The sequence below is a fragment of the Monodon monoceros genome, unplaced genomic scaffold (assembly GCF_005190385.1).
Source record: "Monodon monoceros isolate NGI ecotype Baffin Bay Population unplaced genomic scaffold, NGI_Narwhal_1 Super_Scaffold_10, whole genome shotgun sequence".
NCBI lineage: Eukaryota > Metazoa > Chordata > Mammalia > Artiodactyla > Monodontidae > Monodon > Monodon monoceros.
Genome location: NW_021703766.1, coordinates 54,411,031 through 54,432,523, shown reverse-complemented (window position 1 = coordinate 54,432,523; position 21,493 = coordinate 54,411,031). Strand labels below are relative to the sequence as shown.

At 42.9% G+C, this 21,493-nt stretch overlaps 1 protein-coding gene across 1 annotated transcript in view; it reads left to right on the top strand.

Moving 5' to 3' along the window:
- The window catches only part of LOC114908066 (NACHT, LRR and PYD domains-containing protein 7-like), a 582,624-nt gene that overhangs the window by 368,192 nt on the left and 192,939 nt on the right, over nt 1–21,493 (top strand).

Genomic DNA, 21,493 nt, shown 5'->3' with positions numbered 1-21,493 from the left:
TCTTGTCTGTGCAGTTCCCAAGACCCTGATTTTCCACTGAGCCATACTAGGAAATTTAAAAGGTCTTAGTTTGGGGTAGAAAAGTGTGGAGTGTGAATGAAAGGTGTAGGGGTTGGGAAAAGCTCAAGAAGATAAGTGAACAGTGAATCCAGTGATCTTCGTAGGTGTTGGCCATCTTTTTATGTAAAGAGCCAGAAAGTCAGAGAGGCTCAGTGGGCCACAGGGTCTCTGTTGCAACTTCTCAACGCCTGTTAGAATTGGGAGGGGGGGGTGAGGTGGGGGGGGGGCATCAAAAAGACAAGAGAGGGGAATTCCCTGGTGGTCCAGTGGTTAGGGCTCCGAGCTTCCACTGCAGGGGCATGGGTCATGGGTTCCATCCCTGGTTGGGGAACTAAGATCCCTCAAGCCAAGCAGTGTGGCAACAACAACAACAAAAAAAAGTAAAAGAAAACAAAGATAAGAGATATAGTGTTGGTGGAGGTGCAGAAAAGGGAACTCTCATGCACCGCTGGTGGGCATGTAAACTGGGGCAACTGTTATCAGAAACAGTATGGAGGTTCCTCAAAAAATTAAAACTAGAACCACCATAGGATCCAGCAACCCTACTTCTGGGCTTGTATGTGTCAACCCTACTTCTGGCTTCAATAGTGTATATGTGTCAATCCCAGTCTCCCAATTCCTCCCACCCTACACCTTTCCCCCTTGGTATCCATACATTTGTTCTCTATGTCTGTGTCTCTATTTCTGTTTTGCAAGTAAAGTCATCTATACCATTTTTCTAGATTCCATATACATGTGTTAATATATGATATTTGTTTTTCTCTTTCTCTGTATGACACTCTCTAGGTCCATCCACGTCTCTACAAATAACCCAGTTTTGTTCCTTTTATGGCTGAGTAATATTCCATTGTATGTATGTACCACACCTTCTTTATCCATTCCTCTGTTGATGGAAGTTTAGGTTGCTTCCATGTCCTGGCTATTGTAAATAGTAATTTCAATTTTAGATTTTTGAGATTTACTGTGGGGCACCAAGGAGATTACTCCTGGCCAGTTGTAATGTCAGAGATACATTTAGACCATTCTATGAGAGCAGAAAGAAATATCTCAGGGCAGAAGACTACGTTTACAGCAGCTAGATGTCCTTTCACAGGGTGAGGGTCTCCCCACCTCTTTTCCCCACTCTTCAGTTGATGTGGGTAGTTATGGTCTTGGAAGGAGACTGCAACACATGGCAAGGAATTGGGGGAATCACTGTGATTCCTGGAGCTTCAACAATCTTGCAAACGACTCTCTTCACATACGGCTTCAACTCAGTCAGTCAACACGTATTTACTGAACATTTGCCAAAATCTAGGCACTTTCTAAACACTGAGGATGTAGTCCCTGCCCTCAAGGGGCTTAATTTCTAGACTCCAGATATCCTTTTTTTTTTTTAATTGGAGAAGAGTTGCTTTATAATGTTGTTAGTTTCTGCTGTACAGCAAAGTGAATCAGCTGTATGTGTACATATCCCCTCCTTTTTGGATTTCCTTCCCATTTAGGTCACCACAGAGTATTGAGTAGAGTTCCCTGTGCTATACAGTAGTTTCTCATTAGTTATCTATTTTATACATAGTAGTGTATACATGTGAATCCCAATCTCCCAGTTCATCCCATCACCCCCTTCTCCCCTTGGTGTCCATACGTTTGTTCTCTATGTCTGTGTCTCTATTTTTACTTTGCAAATAGGTTCATCTGTACCATTTTTCTAGATTCCACCTATATGTGTTAATATATTTGTTTTTCTCTTTCTGACTTACTTCACTCTGTATGACAGTCTCTAGGTCCATCCATGTCTCTGCAAATGGCATGATTTCATTCCTTCTTATGGCTGAGTCATATTCCACTGCATATATGTACCACATCTTTATCCGTTCATCTGTCGATGGACACTTAGGTTGCTTCCATGTCCTGGCTATTGTAAATAGTGCTGCAATGAACACTGGGGTGATGAGTCTTTTGGAATTCTGGTTTTCTCTGGGTGTGTGCCCAGGAGTGGCTCCAGATATCTTATGATTTCAAGAGCATCAGGAATAATAGGTGTCATCAAACCCTAAGTGCTTCCTCCCCAACCAAGTGGTTTTTGTCATCACTGATCTAGAAGCCATGGCACCAGGGGAGGGGAGGGGTACTATACTTTCTACAGTGTTGACACACTCAGGACACACCATGGGTGACACACTTGGGTGACAAAGAAGATCAGGAGTGAAGTCGAGTGTCTCTTGTCCTCTCCCCGATCATGAAATCTAGAGATGACATCACAGGATAGTATAGAAGAATAAGATGGATAAAGATGGGTGGTGGGGAGAAATGGGTGGGTTCTGGGGCAAAATGGCAGGACCATTCAACACCCAGGGGCATTGTGCTGTGTGTACTACCAGACAAGAACCCCCTTCTTGGCCTCACAACCCAGTGATCACCTTGAGATTTGGGTGGCAGGTAAGGTTTTGCATGATTTGAAGACTTTTTTTTTTTAATTTATGTGATTGACTAGTCATCCCCTGACTCTCATTTCTACATCACTTGCACTATCTCTTCTTTTTAACATCTTTGCTTTCTTAACTTTTTACTCCTTTGCTTTTTTTTGATATAAATTTATTTATTTTATTTATTTTTGGCTACATTGGGTCTTTGTTGCTGTGCGCGGGCTTTCTCTAGTTGCAGTGAGCAGGGGCTACTCTTCGTTGCCGTGCACAGGCTTCTCACTGCGGTGGCTTCTCTTGTTGTGGAGCACGGGCTGTAGGCACATGGGCTCAGTAGTTGTGGCTCACGGGCTCTAGAGTGCAGGCTCAGTAGTTGCGGCGCACGGGCTTAGTTACTCCACGGCATGTGGGACCTTCCTGGAGCAGGGCTCGAACCCATGTCCCCTGCATTGGCAGGCGGATTCTTAACCACTGAGCCACCAGGGAAGTCCCCCCATGTCTATTTTAGATTGCATTTTTTCTCTTCAATTATATCCCCCTTTTAACATGTATTAGAAATCATTATAGATTCACAGGAAGCTGGAAAAAATAGTTCAGATACTTAATGATCCATTATTCACCCGTAACAATAAAAAATCCAAGAAGTTGACGTTAGGCAGATGACATGATACTCTATATAGAAAACCCTAAAGACTCCACACAAAAACTATTAGAACTAACAAATGAATTCACCAAAGAGGTGAAAGAATCAATGAATTAGCCAAAGAGGTGAAAGACCTATACTCTGAAAACTATAAAACGCTGATGAAGGAAACTGAAGATGCTTCAAAAGGATGGAAAGATATCACATGCTCTTGGATTAGAAGTATTAATAGTCAAAATGGCCATACTACCCAAAGCAATCTACAGATTTAATGCAATCCCTATCAAAATACCCATGATATTTCTCAGGATCTAGAACAAACACTCCTAAAATTCATATGGAACCACAAAAGACCCCAAATTTGTAAAGCAAGCTTGAGAAAAAAGAACTAAGCTGGAGGATAAAAGAACAAAGCTGGAGAAAAAAGAACAAACCCTTGCAGACTTCAGACTATATGACAAAGCTACAGTAATCAAAAGAGCATGGTACCAGCACAAAAACAGCCACATAGATTAATGTAACAGAATAGAGAGCACAGAAATAAACCTGCACATTTATGGTCAATTAATTTATGACAAATGAGGCCATATACAATGGAGAAAAGACAGTTTCTTCAATAAGTGGTGCTGGGGAAACTGGACAGCTACATGTAAAATAATGAGATTAGAACATTTCTAGGGAACTATATTCCACATCCTGTGATAAACCATAATGGAAAAGAATATTAAAAAAATGTATATAGGTATATAACTGAGTCACTTTCCTGCACAGCAGAGATTGGCATAACATTGTAAACCAACTAGACTTCAATAGGGACTTCCCCAGTGACACAGTGGATAAGAATCCGCCTGCCAATGCAGGGGACACGGGTTCGAGTCCTGGTCCAGGAAGATCCCACATGCCACACAGCAACTAAGCCCATGCACCACAACTACTGAGCCTGCACTCTAGAGCCTGCGAGCCACAACTACTGAGCCCATGAGCCGCAACTACTTAAGTCTGTGCGCCTAGAGCCCGTGCTCCGCAACAAGAGAAGCCACCGCGATGAGAAGCCCGCTCGCCGCACCTAGAGAAAAGCCTGCCTGCAGCAATGAAGACCCAACGTAGCCAAAAATAAATAAATAAATTTGTTTTTTTTTAAAAAAGACTCTGTAAAAAGAAATCCTTGGGGCTGGATTTGTCAATTCTGTGCACTGGAGTTTTTAACTGTGAGAAATAAATATTTGTTGGTTAAGCCACCCTGTCTATGGTATTCTTTTAGAGCAACCTGAGCTGACAAAGACACATACAAATGCAGCTGTACATGGGACAGGGGAGGAATGTATGTTTTCCCTTTTCCATTGGATTTTTTAAAAAAATTAAAGTGGATCCCCACTTGAGGATTCCCCTTACTGGGCTGTGGGAACCCCCAAAGGCTCAAGTGCTAAGCATACTCCTACCCCACTCTGCTGCCATCCCCCCACCTTTTTTTCTCTGCCAAGTTTTTTTTAATGCACACGCTCCCAACCTTAGCAGCAGGTCGGCTCTGCTAAGAGAAACCAAAAACTTGTGCTACAGTGCCACCTTCTGGAAAATGAAAGAAAGGCTCCCAAATATCAATCTCTTGAACTGTTAGAATCAAAGTAAACAAAGCCTTGGAGGTGACGTCAGCATCATGGTGGTGTGAGATGCTCCCTTTGTCTCTCCCCTTCAACCTCAACCAGTAAAACATCCGTAACTCAATAAGGGTTCCTCTGCTTAACACACCAGGATGCTGGAGAGTTTCACACATCTGTATATCTAAAGGTGGGGGGAATGGAAGATGTAGAAGAGGTGAAAACAGGTGAACAGTGGAGGTGATGCCCACAGTCCAGGTGACCCTGGACACAGCAGAGGCACCTGCTATCCCAACATCCCAGGGTGTGATGCCAGTGACAACAGTGACATCAGCAGCAGCAAGGCACCAGTGACCACACAGGCACAAGCAGTGACAACAAGGGCACCAGGCAACACCTCTGGCAAAGGCTGTTGGGGGGCGATTCTCAAATATAGCCAGAGGCAGCTCAAGTAAGACAAAGATCTTGCTCTATAGCGCCACCTACCGAAAAAAGAAAGTCCACTAATTACGAACCTGTTGAATCGTTAGAAACAAGAAAAAAAAAAAAAAAAAAAAAGGCTTTACCTAAAAAGGAAAGGTGTTTGCTACTTCAAATGCACCAGCAGAGGACCAACTCATCAAGCGCCACGAAAAACCACAGAAAACAGTATTACAAAAAGAAAACGACAACTCTCCAGAAACAAACTTAAAGTCATGGAATATTGTGATCTAACGGATAGAGAATTCAAAATAGCTGTCATGAAGAAATTTAACAAGCTACAAGAAAACTCAGAAAGGCAGTTCAATGAGCTCAGGAATAAAATTAATGAATAATGGATGGACTTAGAGACTGCCCTACCAAGTGAAGTGAGTCAGACAGAGAAAGACACATATCATGTGATATCACTTATATGTGGAATCTAAAAAAATGATACAAATGAACTTATTTACAAAACAGAAACAGACTCACAGACTTAGAAAATAAACTCATGGTTACCAAAGGGGTAAGGGGGGAGGGATAAATTAGGAGTTTGGGATTAACATATACATACTACTGTATATAAAACAGATAATCAACAAGGACCTACTGTATAGCACAGGGAACTCTACTCAATACTCTGTAATGACCTATATGGGAAAAGAATCTGAAGAATAGATACATGTATATGTATAACTCAATTGCTTTGTTGTACACCTGAAACTAACACAATATTGTAAATCATCTATACTCCAATAACAATAAAAGAAAAACGACTGAGTACTAAGTGCTGGCAAAAAAATAAAAATAACAATAATGAACAGAAGGAATACTTTTTCAAAGAGATTAAAACACTAAAAAAGAACCAAACAAATTCTGGAGCTGAAAAACTCAATAAATAAGATGAAAAATGCATTAGAAAGCACTAGAAATTGATCAGACCATATGGAAGACAGAATTAGCAAGATCAAAGAAATCTAGAGGGCTTCCCTGGTGGCGCAGTGGTTGAGAGTCCGCCTGCCGATGCAGGGGACACGGGTTCGTGTCCCGGTCTGGGAAGATCCCACATGCCGCGGAGCGGCTGGGCCTGCGAGCCATGGCCGCTGAGCCTGCACGTCCGGAGCCTGTGCTCTGTGGCGGGAGAGGCCACAACAGTGAGAGGCCCGCATACCGCAAAAAAAAAAAATCTAGAAATGATACAGGTAGAAGAGGAGAAAGAACTAAGATCTTTAAAAATGAGGAAATTCTACAAGAGCTATCTGACTTCATTATGAAGGGCAACATTAGGATAATGGGTATCCCAGAAGAAGAGAGGGAGAAGGGAGCAGAGAGTTTATTTAAAGAAATAATAGCCGAGAACTTCCCAGACTTGGGGAAGGAACTGTATGTCCTTGAAGCTAAGAGAACACCTTATTAACTCAACGCAAAAAGACCTTCTCCAAGGGGGCTTCCCTAGTGGCGCAGTGGTTAAGAATCTGCCTGCCAATGCAGGGGACAGGGGTTCGAGCCCTGGTCTGGGAAGATCCCACATGCCACGGAGCAACTAAGGCCGTGCACCACAACTACTGAGCCTGTGCTCTAGAGCCCAAGAGCCACAACTACTGAGCCCACGTGCCACAACTGCTGAAGCCCATGCACCTAGAGCCTGTGCTCCACAACAAGAGAAGCCACCACAACGAGCAGCCCAAGCACCTCAACGAAGAGTAGCCCTGGCTCGCCGCAACTAGAGAAAAGCCTGCATGCAGCAATGAAGACCCAATGCAGCCAAAAATTAAAAAAAAAAAGACCTTCCCCATTATATTAAAACTGTGAAAAGTCAATGACAAAGAATTTTAAAGGCAGTCAGGGAATAAGGATGGTAATCTACAAAGGAACTAGGCTATCTGTAGCAGAAGCTACAGGCCAGGAGACAGTGGAATGACAGTCTCAAAATACTGAAAGATTAAAAAATGTGTCAAGGGCTTCCCTGGTGGCGCAGTGGTTAAGAGTCCTCCTGCCAAGGCAGCGGACACGGGTTCATGCCCCGGTCTGGGAAGATCCCACATGCCGCGGAGCGGCTGGGCCCGTGAGCCATGGCCGCTGAGCCTGCGCGTCCGGAGCCTGTGCTCCACACCGGGAGAGGCCACAGCAGTGAGAGGCCCGCGTACCGCAAAAAAAAAATAAAATAAAATAAATAAATAATGTGTCAAATGTGCCCAAGGATACTCTATCCAGCAGAGTTATCTTTCCAATATGAATTAGAAATAAAGGGGGACACAGAGTTTTGAGGGCATTAGCCCACTGTGGCCCTCTTTGCTCGGCAAAGCAATAAAGCTATTCCTCCTGTCAAAAAAAAAGAGAAAAGAAATAAGCCTTTCCCAGACAGAAAAAAGCTGACAGAGTTCAACACCAGACATTCCTTACAAAAAATGTTGAAAGGAGCTCTTCTACCTGAAACAAAAAGGCAAAAGTACACAAAATGTTGAGGAAGGTGATAAACAGATGGATATATCAACTCTATATCACAATAGGTTTTTAAACTATTACAGCATAAAGGTTAAAAAGGAAAAAGTAGTACAAATAACTATAGCCACTTCAATTTGGCAACAAGCTCACAACACAAAAAGGGATAATTTGAGACAACAAAAACAGAAAAGGGAAGAGGAAAAGGACAGAACCCACATAGGCAAATGAAGATAAGATGGTATCAGCAGAAAAAGGACTATTTCATCTATGGGATGTTTTATACAGACCTCATGGGAACCACAGCACATAAATCTAGAGCAGAGACATGAAATATAAAAAAAAGAGGAAACTAAAAAAAAAAAAAAAAAAAAAAGAGGAAACTAAGAAAAATATCATAGAAAAGCACTAAACTAAAATGGCAGATAGAAACCCACACAAAAATAAGCAACAGAGATACAGAGCAACCAGGAAACAAAAGATAAAGTGGCAGGACTAAGTCCTCCTCTATCAATAATTACCCTAAATGTAAATGAATTGAATTCACCAATCAAAAGACACAGAGTGGCTGGATGTATTAAACAAAAACCCAAGGCCCAATTATGTGCTTTCTCCAAGAGACTCATCTCTGGGTTTCTAAAAACAAATGCTGGCTCAAAGTAAGGGATGAAAGATGATACTCCAAGCAAATGTCAGCCAGAAGAAAGTGGGTGTAGCCATACTCATATCAGACAAAATAGACTTCAAGCCAAAAAAGGTAACAAGAGACAATAATGGACATTATATAATCACAAAGGGAACAATTCATCAAGAAAACATAACAGTTACCAATACAAATGCACCTAACATAGGAGGACCAAAATATATAAAGTAATTATTTTTTTAAAATAAATTTATTTATTTACTTTTATTTATTTTTGGCTGTGTTGGGTCTTTGTTGCTGCACGTGGGCTTTCTCTAGTTGCGGCGATCAGGGGCTACTCTTCGTTGCGGTGCACAGGCTTCTCATTGCGGTGGCTTCTCTTGTTGCGGAGCACGGGCTCTGGGTGCACAGGCTCAGTAGTTGTGGCATGTGAGCTCAATAGTTGTGGCTTGCGGACTCTAGAGTGCAAGCTTGGTAGTTGTGGCGCACGGGGCTTAGTTGCTCCGCGGCATGTGGGATCTTCCCGGACCAGGGCTCGAACCCATGTCCCCTGCATTGGTAGGCGGATGCTTAACTACTGTGCCACCAAGGAAGTCCCAATTATTTTTTTTTAATAAAGCAATTATTAACAGACCTAAAGGGAGTAAATGACAGCAACACATTAATAGTAGGGGACGTTAACACCCCACTTCCATCAATGGATAGATCATCCAGACAGAAAGTCAACAAGGAAACTATAGCCTTAAACAAAATATTAGAACAGATGAATTTGACAGATCTGTACAGAACATTCCATTCAAATGCAGCAGAATACACATTCTTCTCAAGTGAACATGGAACATTCTCAAGCATAGACCATAGGTTGGGACACAAAACAAGTCTCAATAAATTTAAGAAGACTGAAATCATATCAAGCATCTTTTCCGACCACAGTGGTATGCAGCTAGGAATCAACTAAAGAAGAAAGCTGGAAAAATCACAAACATATGGAGACTGAACGACATGCTACTGAACAACTATTGGGTCAGTAAAGAAACCAAAGGAGAAATTTTTAAATACCTGAAGATAAATGAAAATGAAAATATAAGATACAAAAATCTATGAGATGCAGCAAAAGCTAAACTTCTAAATGTGAAATTTATAGCAATACAGGATTACCTCAAGAAACAAGAAAAATCTCAAAAAACAATCTAACTTTACACTTAAAGTAATTTAAAAAAAGAACGAACAAAGCCCAAAGTCAGTAGAAGGAAGGAAATAATAAAGATAAGAACAGAAAGAAATTAAATAGATTAAATAGAAACTAAAAAGACAATAGAAAAGATCAATGAAACTAGGAGTTGGTTCTTTTTTTTTTTTTTTTTTTTTTTTTGCGGTACGCGGGCCCCTCACTGTTGTGGCCTCTCCCGTTGCGGAGCACAGGCTCCGGACGCGCACGCTCAGCGGCCATGGCTCACGGGCCCAGCCGTTCCGCAGCATGTGGGATCTTCCCAGACCGGGGTACAAACCCGTGTCCCCTGCATCAGCAGGCAGACTCTCAACCACTGCGCTACTAGGGAAGCCCAAAGCTGGTTCTTTAAAAAGATACACAAAACTGACAAACCTTTAGCCAGACTCACTAAGAAAAAAAAGAGAGAGGGCTCGTAAATAAAATCAGAAACGAAAGAAGAGAAATTACAATGGATACCACAGAAATACATTTTTCCAAAGAGGACATCCAAATGGCCAACGGGCACATGGAAAGATGCTCAACATCACTATTAGGGAAATGCAAATTCAAACCACAATGAACTATCACCTCACACCTGTTACAAGTGCTATCATCAGGAAGACAGGAGACAACAGGTGCTGGTGAGGATGTGGTGAAAAGGGAACCCTATACAGTGTTGGAGGGGATCTAAATTGGTCCAACCACTATGGAAAACAATATGGAGGTTTCCTCCCAAATTAAAAATAGGCCTACCATATGATCCAGCAATTCCACTCCTGGGTATATACCCAAAGGAAACAAAAACAGGATTTTGAGGAGATATCTGCACTCCCATGTTTATCACAGCACTATTCACAATAGCCAACATAATGGAAACAACCCAAATTGATCAACAACAGATGAATGGGTAAAAAGATGTGCTATATATACACAATGGAATATTATGCAGCCATGAGAAAGGAGGACATACTGCCATTTGCGACGACATGGGTGGACCATGAACTCATTAAGCTAAGTGAGATAAGTCAGACAGAGAAAGTAAGTACTCTATGAAATCACTCACTTATAAGTGGAATCTAAAAAAGTCAAACCTGTAGAAAAGAGAGAGTAAAACTGTGTTACCAGGGGCTGGGGGCTAAGACTGATGGTGTTTAAGGGTACGTATTTGTAAGGAGTAGTAAATAAGCCATAGAGATCTAATGCACAGTAAAACGAACATAAACAGTAACACTATCGTATAATTATGTAATATGATAAATATTGTTACAACATATATAATGTATCAAAGTAACAGCTGTACACCTTAAATTTACACAATATTACATGCGAAATTTATTCAATTAAAAAAATTGACATGACAGAGTGAGCACGCCTAGCATGTCCTATTTCAAGACTTTTAAAAGTATCAAATTGTCTACAGTAACAATGAACTCTCGAGAGAAAAAGAATCCCTTGCATATTTAGGGAGCTCTTTGGGATGCCACACCCAAAGCACCTGAAATCAAAGAACCCCCTCTCCTCCGGGCAAGCCTGAGGCAGCGGGAGAGGGAAGGCAGGTCTCCTGGCCCTCCCCCACCCCCAGCGCCGTGAGGGGCGCCGCCAGCCCCACCTGCTGGGCCCCCCGCCGCCCCCCCCCAATGCCACCTGCTCGCCCCTCCGCGCCCAGGCCCGACAGAGGCGACGGGGTGCACCTCGAGGGCGCGCGCGGCCGCTTCCGACGGCGGGGCTCGAGAGCATCTCCCCGCCTCCCTGGGAACGGCCGCTCATCTAGCGACTCCGGTTGTCACCAGGGAGCTCGCGGCGGATACTCACCCGTTGGGGATACTGTTCTTCCTCACCATGATGCGAGAGGCGTGAGGCTCCTACTCCCCAGGAATCCCACTCTTAGGCTTCTTCTAGAACATACAGCGGATCAGCTGCGGCCGCGGGCGTGCACACGCGGGAGGCTGGTGAGCAGACGGTGCTCACAGGTTACCGAAGGCGCACGCGTTGCGCGCGCTCTGACCAGGCGGCGGAGGGGCGCACAGCGCATGCTCCAAGGCCGCCTTGCCTGGCGCGCCCTGGAGAGCAAGCGCGAAGCTAAGGGCGTGAGGCTGCGGCTGTTGGGTGGGCGCGTAGGGAGCGGTGAGGGTGGGTTGGTGACCTCTCCTAGACCGCGGTAGATAGTGCGTCCTGCATTCGCTGCCCAGAGATAGCAAAAGTGCACTGTCCATCCAGATGAATGTCATACTGCCCGTTAGAGCCACCCCCACCCTTCCGCCGACCATCCCTATTAAATCCTCCAGTATTTGTCTGGTGGGAGCTCTGCTCAATGGAAAAACCCAGCTCCGTGTCCCTCCCCCACCCCACCCCCAGCTCCCGGTAACCGGGGCCAGACCCGCACGGGTCACTGGGACTTGTAGTCCTCAGGGCCTGGCCCACCCACTGTACAACTCCTTTGGGAATTAGCCGCGCTTGATATGCATCAAATCCGGGTCCATATGATTTAACGAGGGCCTACTGTGTACTGAACACCTTGCTAGGATTGGTGGGAAGCAGATGAGTTCATGCCCCAGCTCTCGTCCTCACGTTAGGTTAAGCAGAAAGGTGAATTTGCGAAGTACAATGTAATGAAGAAAAATTACGAATTATAGTGCTGTTGGAGGTCACGGAAGGGCCAGAGTCAGAAAGAACTTCCTGGAAGATGTGGGGTTTCAATCAGCCTTTGAATCCTGTACCGATCTAGGTTAGGCAGAAATTGCAAAAACCAGAGGATGGAGGTGGCAGGGAGTATAAAGGAGAGTTTGATCTGGTTATCTGGAAGGCTTAAAGGGGAGAGTGGTGAGCAGGGCTCAGTTGGGCAAGTGGACGCTTTCAGAAAGGGCCTCCATTTTGAGTTCCTCTGCAGTGGAGACTTATAACTACAGGCACTTATAGGCTTAAATAAAAACACCATCACAGGATTTACTTGTGTGTTTCCGGACTTCATGGCTCCTGTTTAGGTAAATCTCCTGTAAGAGAAGGGAGGGCCTTGAGGTCACAGGGAGAAGCCTTGGGTCCCCCACTCCCCCTGTTCTCCTGGCAGGGGGTTCTCATGGGGTGTGGGAATGACAGATACCTGATCTCACCCGCTTTCTTCTCTGATTCCAGGAAGGAGATTTTGCCTCCTACAAGCCCTGGATAAAACCAAGGTATCAATTCTGTCCCTGTCTTTCTCCATCTCCCCCTCCCCAACCACTGGAGAGGAACTCCCCTCTCCTCCTTCCTCTGGTTCCTCCCTCATTCCCTGTCCCTAGGGAGACCGTTTGTCATTCTGAGGCACCCCCTCCTCACCTGTCACCAGTAGAAGCAGGACATCACTGAGCTATGAACCTATGTGGGGGGTGGCCTTTTCTGTAGCATTCACGGGGTACTCTCCAGCATGACCGGATTTTAGATGAGTCAGCTGAAGTTCAGCCAGGCCCTCTGTAGAGTCAGGTGATTGCAAGAACTACAAGATATCTCCTCCCTTTCTGAGAGCAAAGTTTATATCCTTGGCGGGAGTCCAGCATCGCAGGGTCACGTACCTCTGGGCAGGTACCACCGAGCTGGGCCAGGCACTGAGGGAGGGCTTCAGAAGTGCCTGGAAGGAAGCAGATCTCAGGACTGGATGTGATCCACTCACCTGCTCTCAGGAAGCCCATTTAAAGAAGGGAGAGGGGAAAGTGGGACCTTTGGCGGGGTGAAGGGTCAAGGAGGGTTTATGAAGAAACACTCACCATCTCTTCTTATGTCTCCTTGGCCAACACACAGCCCTGCAAAGAATCGTCCCTGAGACACAGGCACCTGTGTCCTCACCTCCTGATCCCTGAGGGGCCGTCTCAGGGCTCATACGTGTGGGAGCTCTCACTTCCCCACACTGGACTCTGGCTCCTGCTCTGCTCTCATCTCCTCCACCATGTCCCATGAAGGTTCCCCTGTGCTGCTGTCACCTCCCAAGGCTCCAGGGCCTTTCTCGTTTCCACAAAAATTCCACCAATCCTCTTATTTTCTCTTTCTACCTAAACCACTCTTGGTGCAAAATCTATGTCTGAACACAGTCAAATTCAGACCTCAAATTCTAACGCACCTAGATAAGCCAGGAATGCTGAAAGCCGGGATGCTGTTGGGGAGATGGAAAAAGTTGATACAGAGAAGTAGAGAATTTCCTGGCCAATAGGAAAGATGCTGGACCTTAGAACAGAGTGAAGGAGTCAATGTTAGTGAACATTGAATGACTGTGATTTGAGGTCCATGTGCAGAGAAGGAGCAAGACCATGGTTCATGCATTTAAAAACAAATCCAGGGCTTCCCTGGTGGCGCAGCGGTTAGGAATCCGCCTGCCAAGGCAGGGACACGTGTTCGAGCCCTGGTCTGGGAAGATCCCACATGCCGCGGAGCAACTGAGCCTGTGTGCCACAACGACTGAGCCTGTGCTCTAGAGCCCACGGGCCACAACTACTGAGCCCCTGTGCCACAACTACTGAAGCCCGTGTGCCTAGAGCCCATGCCCCGCAATAAGAGAAGCCACTGCAATAAGAAGCCCGCTCACTGCAACGAAGAGTACCCCCTGCTTGCCACAACTAGAGAAAGCCTGCGCGCAGCAACGGAGACCCAATGCAGCCAATAATTAATTAATTAATTAATTTAAAAAAATTTAGTCTGAAGTTACACTCGTGTCAAGTTTTAAGTGGGAAAATGTGACAGCCATTAGTAAGTCAAGCATATGTTGTGATCAATAGGGTAATCTCGAAAAGAACTGCACAAAAAGTAATGTAGATAGAAACGTTAAAAATAAAATAAAATAAAGAGACACGCAACCCCCTGAAAAAAAAAAAAAAAGTAATGTAGAGGTAAAGAAAGTTGAAGATTTAAAATGGCATATTATTGGTGAAGCTAAAAAAAATTAAAATAGCACAGTAAAAAATAATTTTTAAAACAAAGAAATTGGAAACATAAAACAGATGGGCAAATAGAAAGATTAGAAGATTATAAACTTTCATCCTATAAATAAGTAATTACATAGAACATCAATTGGCCCTGAAATTCAATGAAAAGATCTAATGGATGTTTAAAAAAAGACCTAAATAAATGCCGGGTTTTTTTTTTTTCAAGAGAAACACTTTAAGTATTGGTATATACAGAGGTGCCTTGAAAGCAAAAAGATACAAAAAGTTATACTATGCAAACACCATCAAAACAAAGGTGGTATGGCTATATTAACATCACACAAAGTAGATTTTAAGGCAAGAAATAGTATTCAGATATGAAGGGGAACGTTTCCTAATGATAAAATAGGTCAAGAAAAATATGTAATAACCCCAACTCTGTAGGCACCTCATAGATACAAAATCCAATAATATAGATACAAAATCTATAAAAGAATTGCTGACAGTATTAAAGAAGCTAAGCCTATAATCATATTTTGTATTTTGACATGCCTCTCTCATTAACTGCATTGCACATGAAAAAGTCCAAAAAAGAAAAAGAACAGAAAGACATTTGCAGACATTTGCTATTCCACGAAATCAAACCCGGAAAAGTAAATAAAATGTCATTTTGCATTATTAATTTGACAGTTTTTAATGCTAAAATCTAATGTTAAATAGAATTTGGAAAAATGATACATCATCAGTTTTTAGAATGATAAAGCAATACTAGTTACTAAGGGCAACTGGGTTATGAAGCTCATCCCTGCCCCCCAACATTTACAGCCTTCCACTTGAGAATTTAAATCCCAGTAGTTTACCCTAAGGAATAACTAAGGCTGTCCAAAAGAATTACAAGTTGTTAATTTTTATTATGATTATAGTAGCAAATGAGTTGGAAGTAATATAAATGTACAGGAGTAGGAGGTTGGTTAGTTACAAGTTTTTACTTTTATAGAGTGGAGAACGATTCAGCAATTTAAATCATGTTATGGAACATAAAAATAAAATTTCAATGTTCCAAGAAGATATGATAATGTATAAACTAATAAAAGAACCAAAATAAAAAATTAAATCATGTTGTGGAAGCAACTTATTACCGTGTGTGGGGAAGCATTCATTGGCATGAAACACTTTAAGTTTTATAGGTTTATGACAAAATAAGATAACAGTTTAGGAGATATAGATATAGATATTTCTTGGGAATTTTTTCTTATCACTCTCAAATATTTCTAAAAAAGGTGAGCTTTTTTTTTTTTTTTGGCTGTGTTGGGTCTTCGTTGCTGCGTGTGGGCTTTCTCTAGTTATGGCGAGCAGGGGCTACTCTTCGCGGGCTTCTCACTGAGGTGGCTTCTCTTGTTGCGGGGCATGGGCTTTTAGGCATGTGGGCTTCAGTAATTGTGGCCCACGGGCTCAGTAGTTGTGGCCCGTGGGCTCTAGAGTGCAGGCTCAGTAGTTGTGGCGCACGGGCTTAGTTACTCCGCGGCATGTGGGATCTTCCCAGACCAGGTCTCAAACCCATGTCTCCTGCATTGGCAGGTGGATTCTTAACCACTGCGCCACCAGGGAAGCCCTGGCAGGCGGATTCTTAACCACTGAGCCACTAGGGAAGTCCAACGGTGAGTCTTTTAAAATGAAGACCCTTTGTTTTGCTGAGCACAGTGGTGGGCTTGGGTGTAAACGTTAAGGAGTCAATTGCTAGATAATCTGAATTGTTCTGCATAAAAATGAGTTAAGAAATTTAGGGTGGGGATTTAAAAAAAAAGAATCTAGATGAATGACATCAAGGAAACCAGAAACATGTGCACTGCACTGGGAAAAAGAGAAGGGAAATCAGCAGTGGGTGTGTGATATGAAACTCCTCTATCTCCTCTGTCACATAGCGGTCAAAAATCTACATTGACCACTCATGACTTTTGTGGAAGCAGTGAATAGCTGGGAGGAAAGATAAATGGATATAGTTTTAGAGAGGAATCAACTCCTTTAATTCATTAATGTTTCCTCCTTAGCTCCTAGGAAATGGGATTATGCTCTTCCCATTTGGGAAAATAATTGAATGGACACTTTCCAATTTCCCTTGATTACTTTCCCTTCTGTAAAAGAAAGCACATTAAAAACCTAACTGTTGGGCTTCCCTGGTGGTGCAGTGGTTGAGAGTCCACCTGCCGATGCAGGGGACACGGGTTCATGCCCCGGTCTGGGAAGATCCCACATGCCGCGGAGCGGCTGGGCCCATGAGCCATGGCCGCTGAGCCTGTGCGTCCGGAGCCCGTGCTCTGCAAGGGGAGAGGCCGCAACAGTGAGAGACCCACGTACCGCAAAAAAACAAAACAAACAAACAAAAAAACCTAACTGTTTCCAGCAATCCCACTCGTTGGCATATATCTAGAAAAAAACTCTAAGTCAAAAAGATACATGCACCCCAATGTTCATAGCAGCCCTATTTACAATAACCAAGACATGGAAGCAATCTAAATGTCCATCGACAGATGAATGGATAAAGAAGATGTGGTATACATATATGTGTGGTATGTATATACACAATGGAATACTACTCAGCCATAAAAAGGAATGAAATAATGCCATTTGCAGCAACATGGATGGACCTAGAGATGATCATACTGAGTGAAGTAAGTCAGACAAAGACAAATATTATGATATCACTTATATGTGGAATCTAAAAAAAAATACAAATCAACTTATTTACCAAACAGAACAGACTCACAGACATAGAAAACAAACTTATAGTTACCAAAGGGGGGAGGGGGGAGGGATAAATTAGTAGTTTGGAATTAGCAGATACAGACCATATAAAATAGATAAACAATAAGGTCCTACTGTACAGCACAGAGAACTGTATTCAGTATCTTGTAATAAAGCAACATGAAAAATTATATATATAATATACGTATATATCTGAATCATTTTGCTGTACACCTGAAACTAGTACGACACTGAAAATCAACTATACTTCAATAAAAATAATAAACTAAAAACCTGACTGTTGCATGACCCAGTTGTCAAGGCTTACTAGGGAACAAGTTTACTCTGTCTCAAAGGCAGAAACATCCATTTCTGTTCTCTTGTTGACCTACCTGCTCTCAGGGCCAGTGAGTGTCCAGCTCTTATCAGAGATCACTACATTTTAGGTGTTAGTATGTGCTTGCCCAGCCAGTGTATTGTGTTAATGCTGATTTCCTGGTTTTGATAATGTACTGTAGTTATATCACCATCAGAGAAGCTGACTGATGGGGTACTGAGAACTCTGTACTATTTTTTTGTGACTCTAAAGCTATCAATATTTAAGACAGAGAAAGACTAATACTGTATGATATCACTTATATGTGGAGTCTGAAAAATAATACAAACGAATGTGTATAGCAAAACAGAAACAGACTCACCGATAGAGAAAACAAAGTAGTGGTTACCAGTGGGGAGAGGGAAGGTGGGAGGAGCAACATCGGGGTGGGGAATTAACAGATACAAACTACTGTGTATAAAATAGATAGGGCTTCCCTGGTGGTGCAGTGGTTAAGAATCCGCCTGCCAATGCAGGGGACACAGGTTCAAGCCCCGGTCCGGGAAGATCACACATGCTGCGGAGCAACTAAGCCCGTGCGCCACAACTACTGAGCCTGTGCTCTAGAGCCCGTAAGCCACAACTACTGAGCCCACGTGCCACAACTACTGAAGCCCGCATGCCTAGAGCCCGTGCTCTGCAACAAGAGAAGCCACTGCAGTGAGAAGCCCACGCACCGCAACGAGTAGTAGCCCCTGCTCGCCACAACCAGAGAAAGCCTGCGTGCAGCAACAAAGACCCAACTCAGCCAAAAATAAATAAATAAATACATTTATTATTTTTAAAAAGATAAGCAGGACTTCTCTGGTGGCCCAGTGGTTAAGAATCTACCTGCCAGGGGCTTCCCTGGTGGCGCAGTGGTTGAGAGTCCGCCTGCCGATGCAGGGGACACGGGTTCGTGCCCCGGTCCAGGAAGATCCCACATGTCGCGGAGCGGCTGGGCCCGTGAGCCATGGCCGCTGAGCCTGCGCGTCCGGAGCCTGTGCTCGGCAACGGGAGAGGCCACAACAGTGAGAGGCCCGCGTACCACACACACAAAAAAAAACCTTCTAACGGAAGGGGGAAGGGTAAGCTGGGACAAAGTGAGAAACTGGCATGGACATATATACACTACCAACTGTAAAATCGATAGCTAGTGGGAAGCAGTTGCATAGCACAGGGAGATCAGCTCGGTGCTTTGTGACCACCTAGAGGGGTGGGATAGGGAGGGTGGGAGGGAGGGAGGTGCAAGAGGGAAGAGATATGGGGATATATGTATATGTACAGCTGATTCACTTTGTTATAAAGCAGAAACTAACACACCATTGTAAAGCAATTATACTCCAATAAAGATGTTTAAAAAAATCTTCCAACAAACAAAAGTCCAGGACGAGATGGCTTCACAGGTGAATTCTATCAGATATTTAGAGAAGAGTTAACACCTATCCTTCTCAAACTCTTCCAAAACATTGCAGAGGGAGGAACACTCCCAAACCCGTTCTATGAAGCCACCATCATCCTGATACCAAAACCAGACAAAGATATCACACGAAAAGAAAATTACAGACCAATATCACTGATGAACATAGACGTAAAAATCGTCAACAAAATACTAGCAAACACAATCCAACAACACATTAAAAAGATCATACACCATGATCAAGTGGGATTCATCCCAGGGATGCAAGGATTCTTCAATATACAAAAAACAATCAATGTGATACACCATATTAACAAATTGAAGAATAAAAACCATATGATCATCTCAATAGATGCAGAAAAAGCTTTTGACAAAATTCAACACCCATTTATGATAAAAAACTCTACAGAAAGTGGGCATAGAGGGAACCTACCTCAACATAATAAAAGCCATATATGACAAACCCACAGAAAACATCATTCTCAATGGTGAAAAACTGAAAGCATTTCTTCTAAGATCAGGAACAAGACAAGGATGTCCACTCTCACCACTATTATTCAACGTAGTATTGGAAGTCCTAGCCATGGCAATCAGAGAAGAAAAAGAAATAAAAGGAATACAAATTGGAAAAGAAGAAGTAAAACTGTCACTGTTTGCTGATGACATGATACTATACATAGAAAATCCTAGAGATGCCACCAGAAAACTACTAGAACTAATTAATGAATTTTTTAAGTTTGCAGGATACAAAATTAATGCATAGAAATCTCTTGCATTCCTGTACACTAACAACAAAAGATCAGAAAGAGAAATTAAGGAAACAATCCGATTTACCATCGCAACAAAAAGAATAAAATACCTAGGAATAAACCTACCTAAGGAAGTAAAAGACCTGTACTCAGAAAACTATAAAACACCAGTGAAAGAAATCAAAGATGACATAAACAGATCGATAGATACACCATGCTCCTGGATTGGAAGAATCAATATTGTGAAAATGACTATTCTACCCAAAGCAATCTACAGGTTCAATGCAATCGCTATCAAATTACCAATGGCATTTTCCACAGAACTAGAACAAGAAATGTTGCAATCTGTAGGGAAACACAAAAGACCCCGAATAGCCAAAGCAATCTTGAGAAAGAAAAACGGAGCTGGAGGAATCAGGCTCCCTGCTTCAGACTATATTACAAAGCTACAGTAATCAAGGCAGTATGGTACTGGCACAAAAACAGAAATATAGATCAATGAAACAGGATAGAAAGCCCAGAGATAAACCCACACACATATGGTCACCTTATCTTTGACAAACGAGGCAAGAATATACAATGGAGAAAAGACAACCTCTTCAATAAGTGGTGCTGGGAAAACTGGACAAGTGCATGTAAAAGAATGAAATTAGAACACTCCCTAACACCACACACAAAAATAAACTCAAAATGGATTAAAGACCTAAATGTAAAGCCAGATACTATAAAACTCTTAGAGGAAAACATAGGCAGAACACTCTATGACATGAATCACAGCAAGATCCTTTTTGACCCACCTCCTAGAGAAACTGAAATTAAAAAAATAAACTAATGGGACCTAATGAAACTTAAAAGCTTTTGCACAGCAAAGGAAACCAAAATTGAGACAAAAAGACAACACCCAAAATGGGAGAAAATATTTGCAAACGAAGAAACTGACAAAGGATTAATCTCCAAAATGTACAAGCAGTTCATGCAGCTCAATATAAAAAAAAACCCAAACAACCCAATCCAAAAATGGGCAGAAGACCTAAATAGACATTTCTCCAAAGAAGACATTCAGATTGCCAACAAAAACATGAAGATGCTCACCATCACTAATTATCAGAGACATGCAAATCAAAACCACAATGAGGTATCACCTCACACTGGTCAGAATGGCCATCATCAAAAAATCTAGAAACAATAAATCCTGGAGAGGGTGTGGAGAAAAGGGAACCCTCCTGCACTGTTGGTGGGAATGTAAATTGATACAGCCACTATGGAGAACAGTATGGAGGTTCCTTAAAAAACTATTTATAGAAGTAGCATATGACCCAGCAATCCCACTACTGGGCACATACCCTGAGAAAACCATAATTCAAAAAGATACATGTACCACAATAGCCAGGACATGGAAGCAATCGAAATGTCCATCAACAGATGAATGGATAAAGAAGATGCAGCACATTTATACAATGGAATATTACTCAGCCATAAAGCGGAATGAAATTGAGTTATTTGTAGTGATGTGGATGGACTTAGAGTCTGTCATACAGAGTGAAGTAAGTCAGAAAGAGAAAAGCAAATACCATATGCTAACGCGTATATATGGAATCTAAAAGAGCGGTACTGATGAACCTAGTGGCAGGGCAGGAATAAAGATGCAGACGTAGAGAACGGACTTGAGGACACAGGGGGGAAGGGGAAGCTGGGATGAAGTGAGAGAGTAGCATTGACATATATACACTACCAATGTAAAATGGATGGCTAGTGGGAAGCCACCACATAGCACAGGGAGATCAGCTCGATGCGTTGTGACGACATAGAGGGATGGGATATGGAGGGTGGGAAGGAGGCGCAAGAGGGAGAGGATATGGGGATATATGTATACGTACAGCTGAT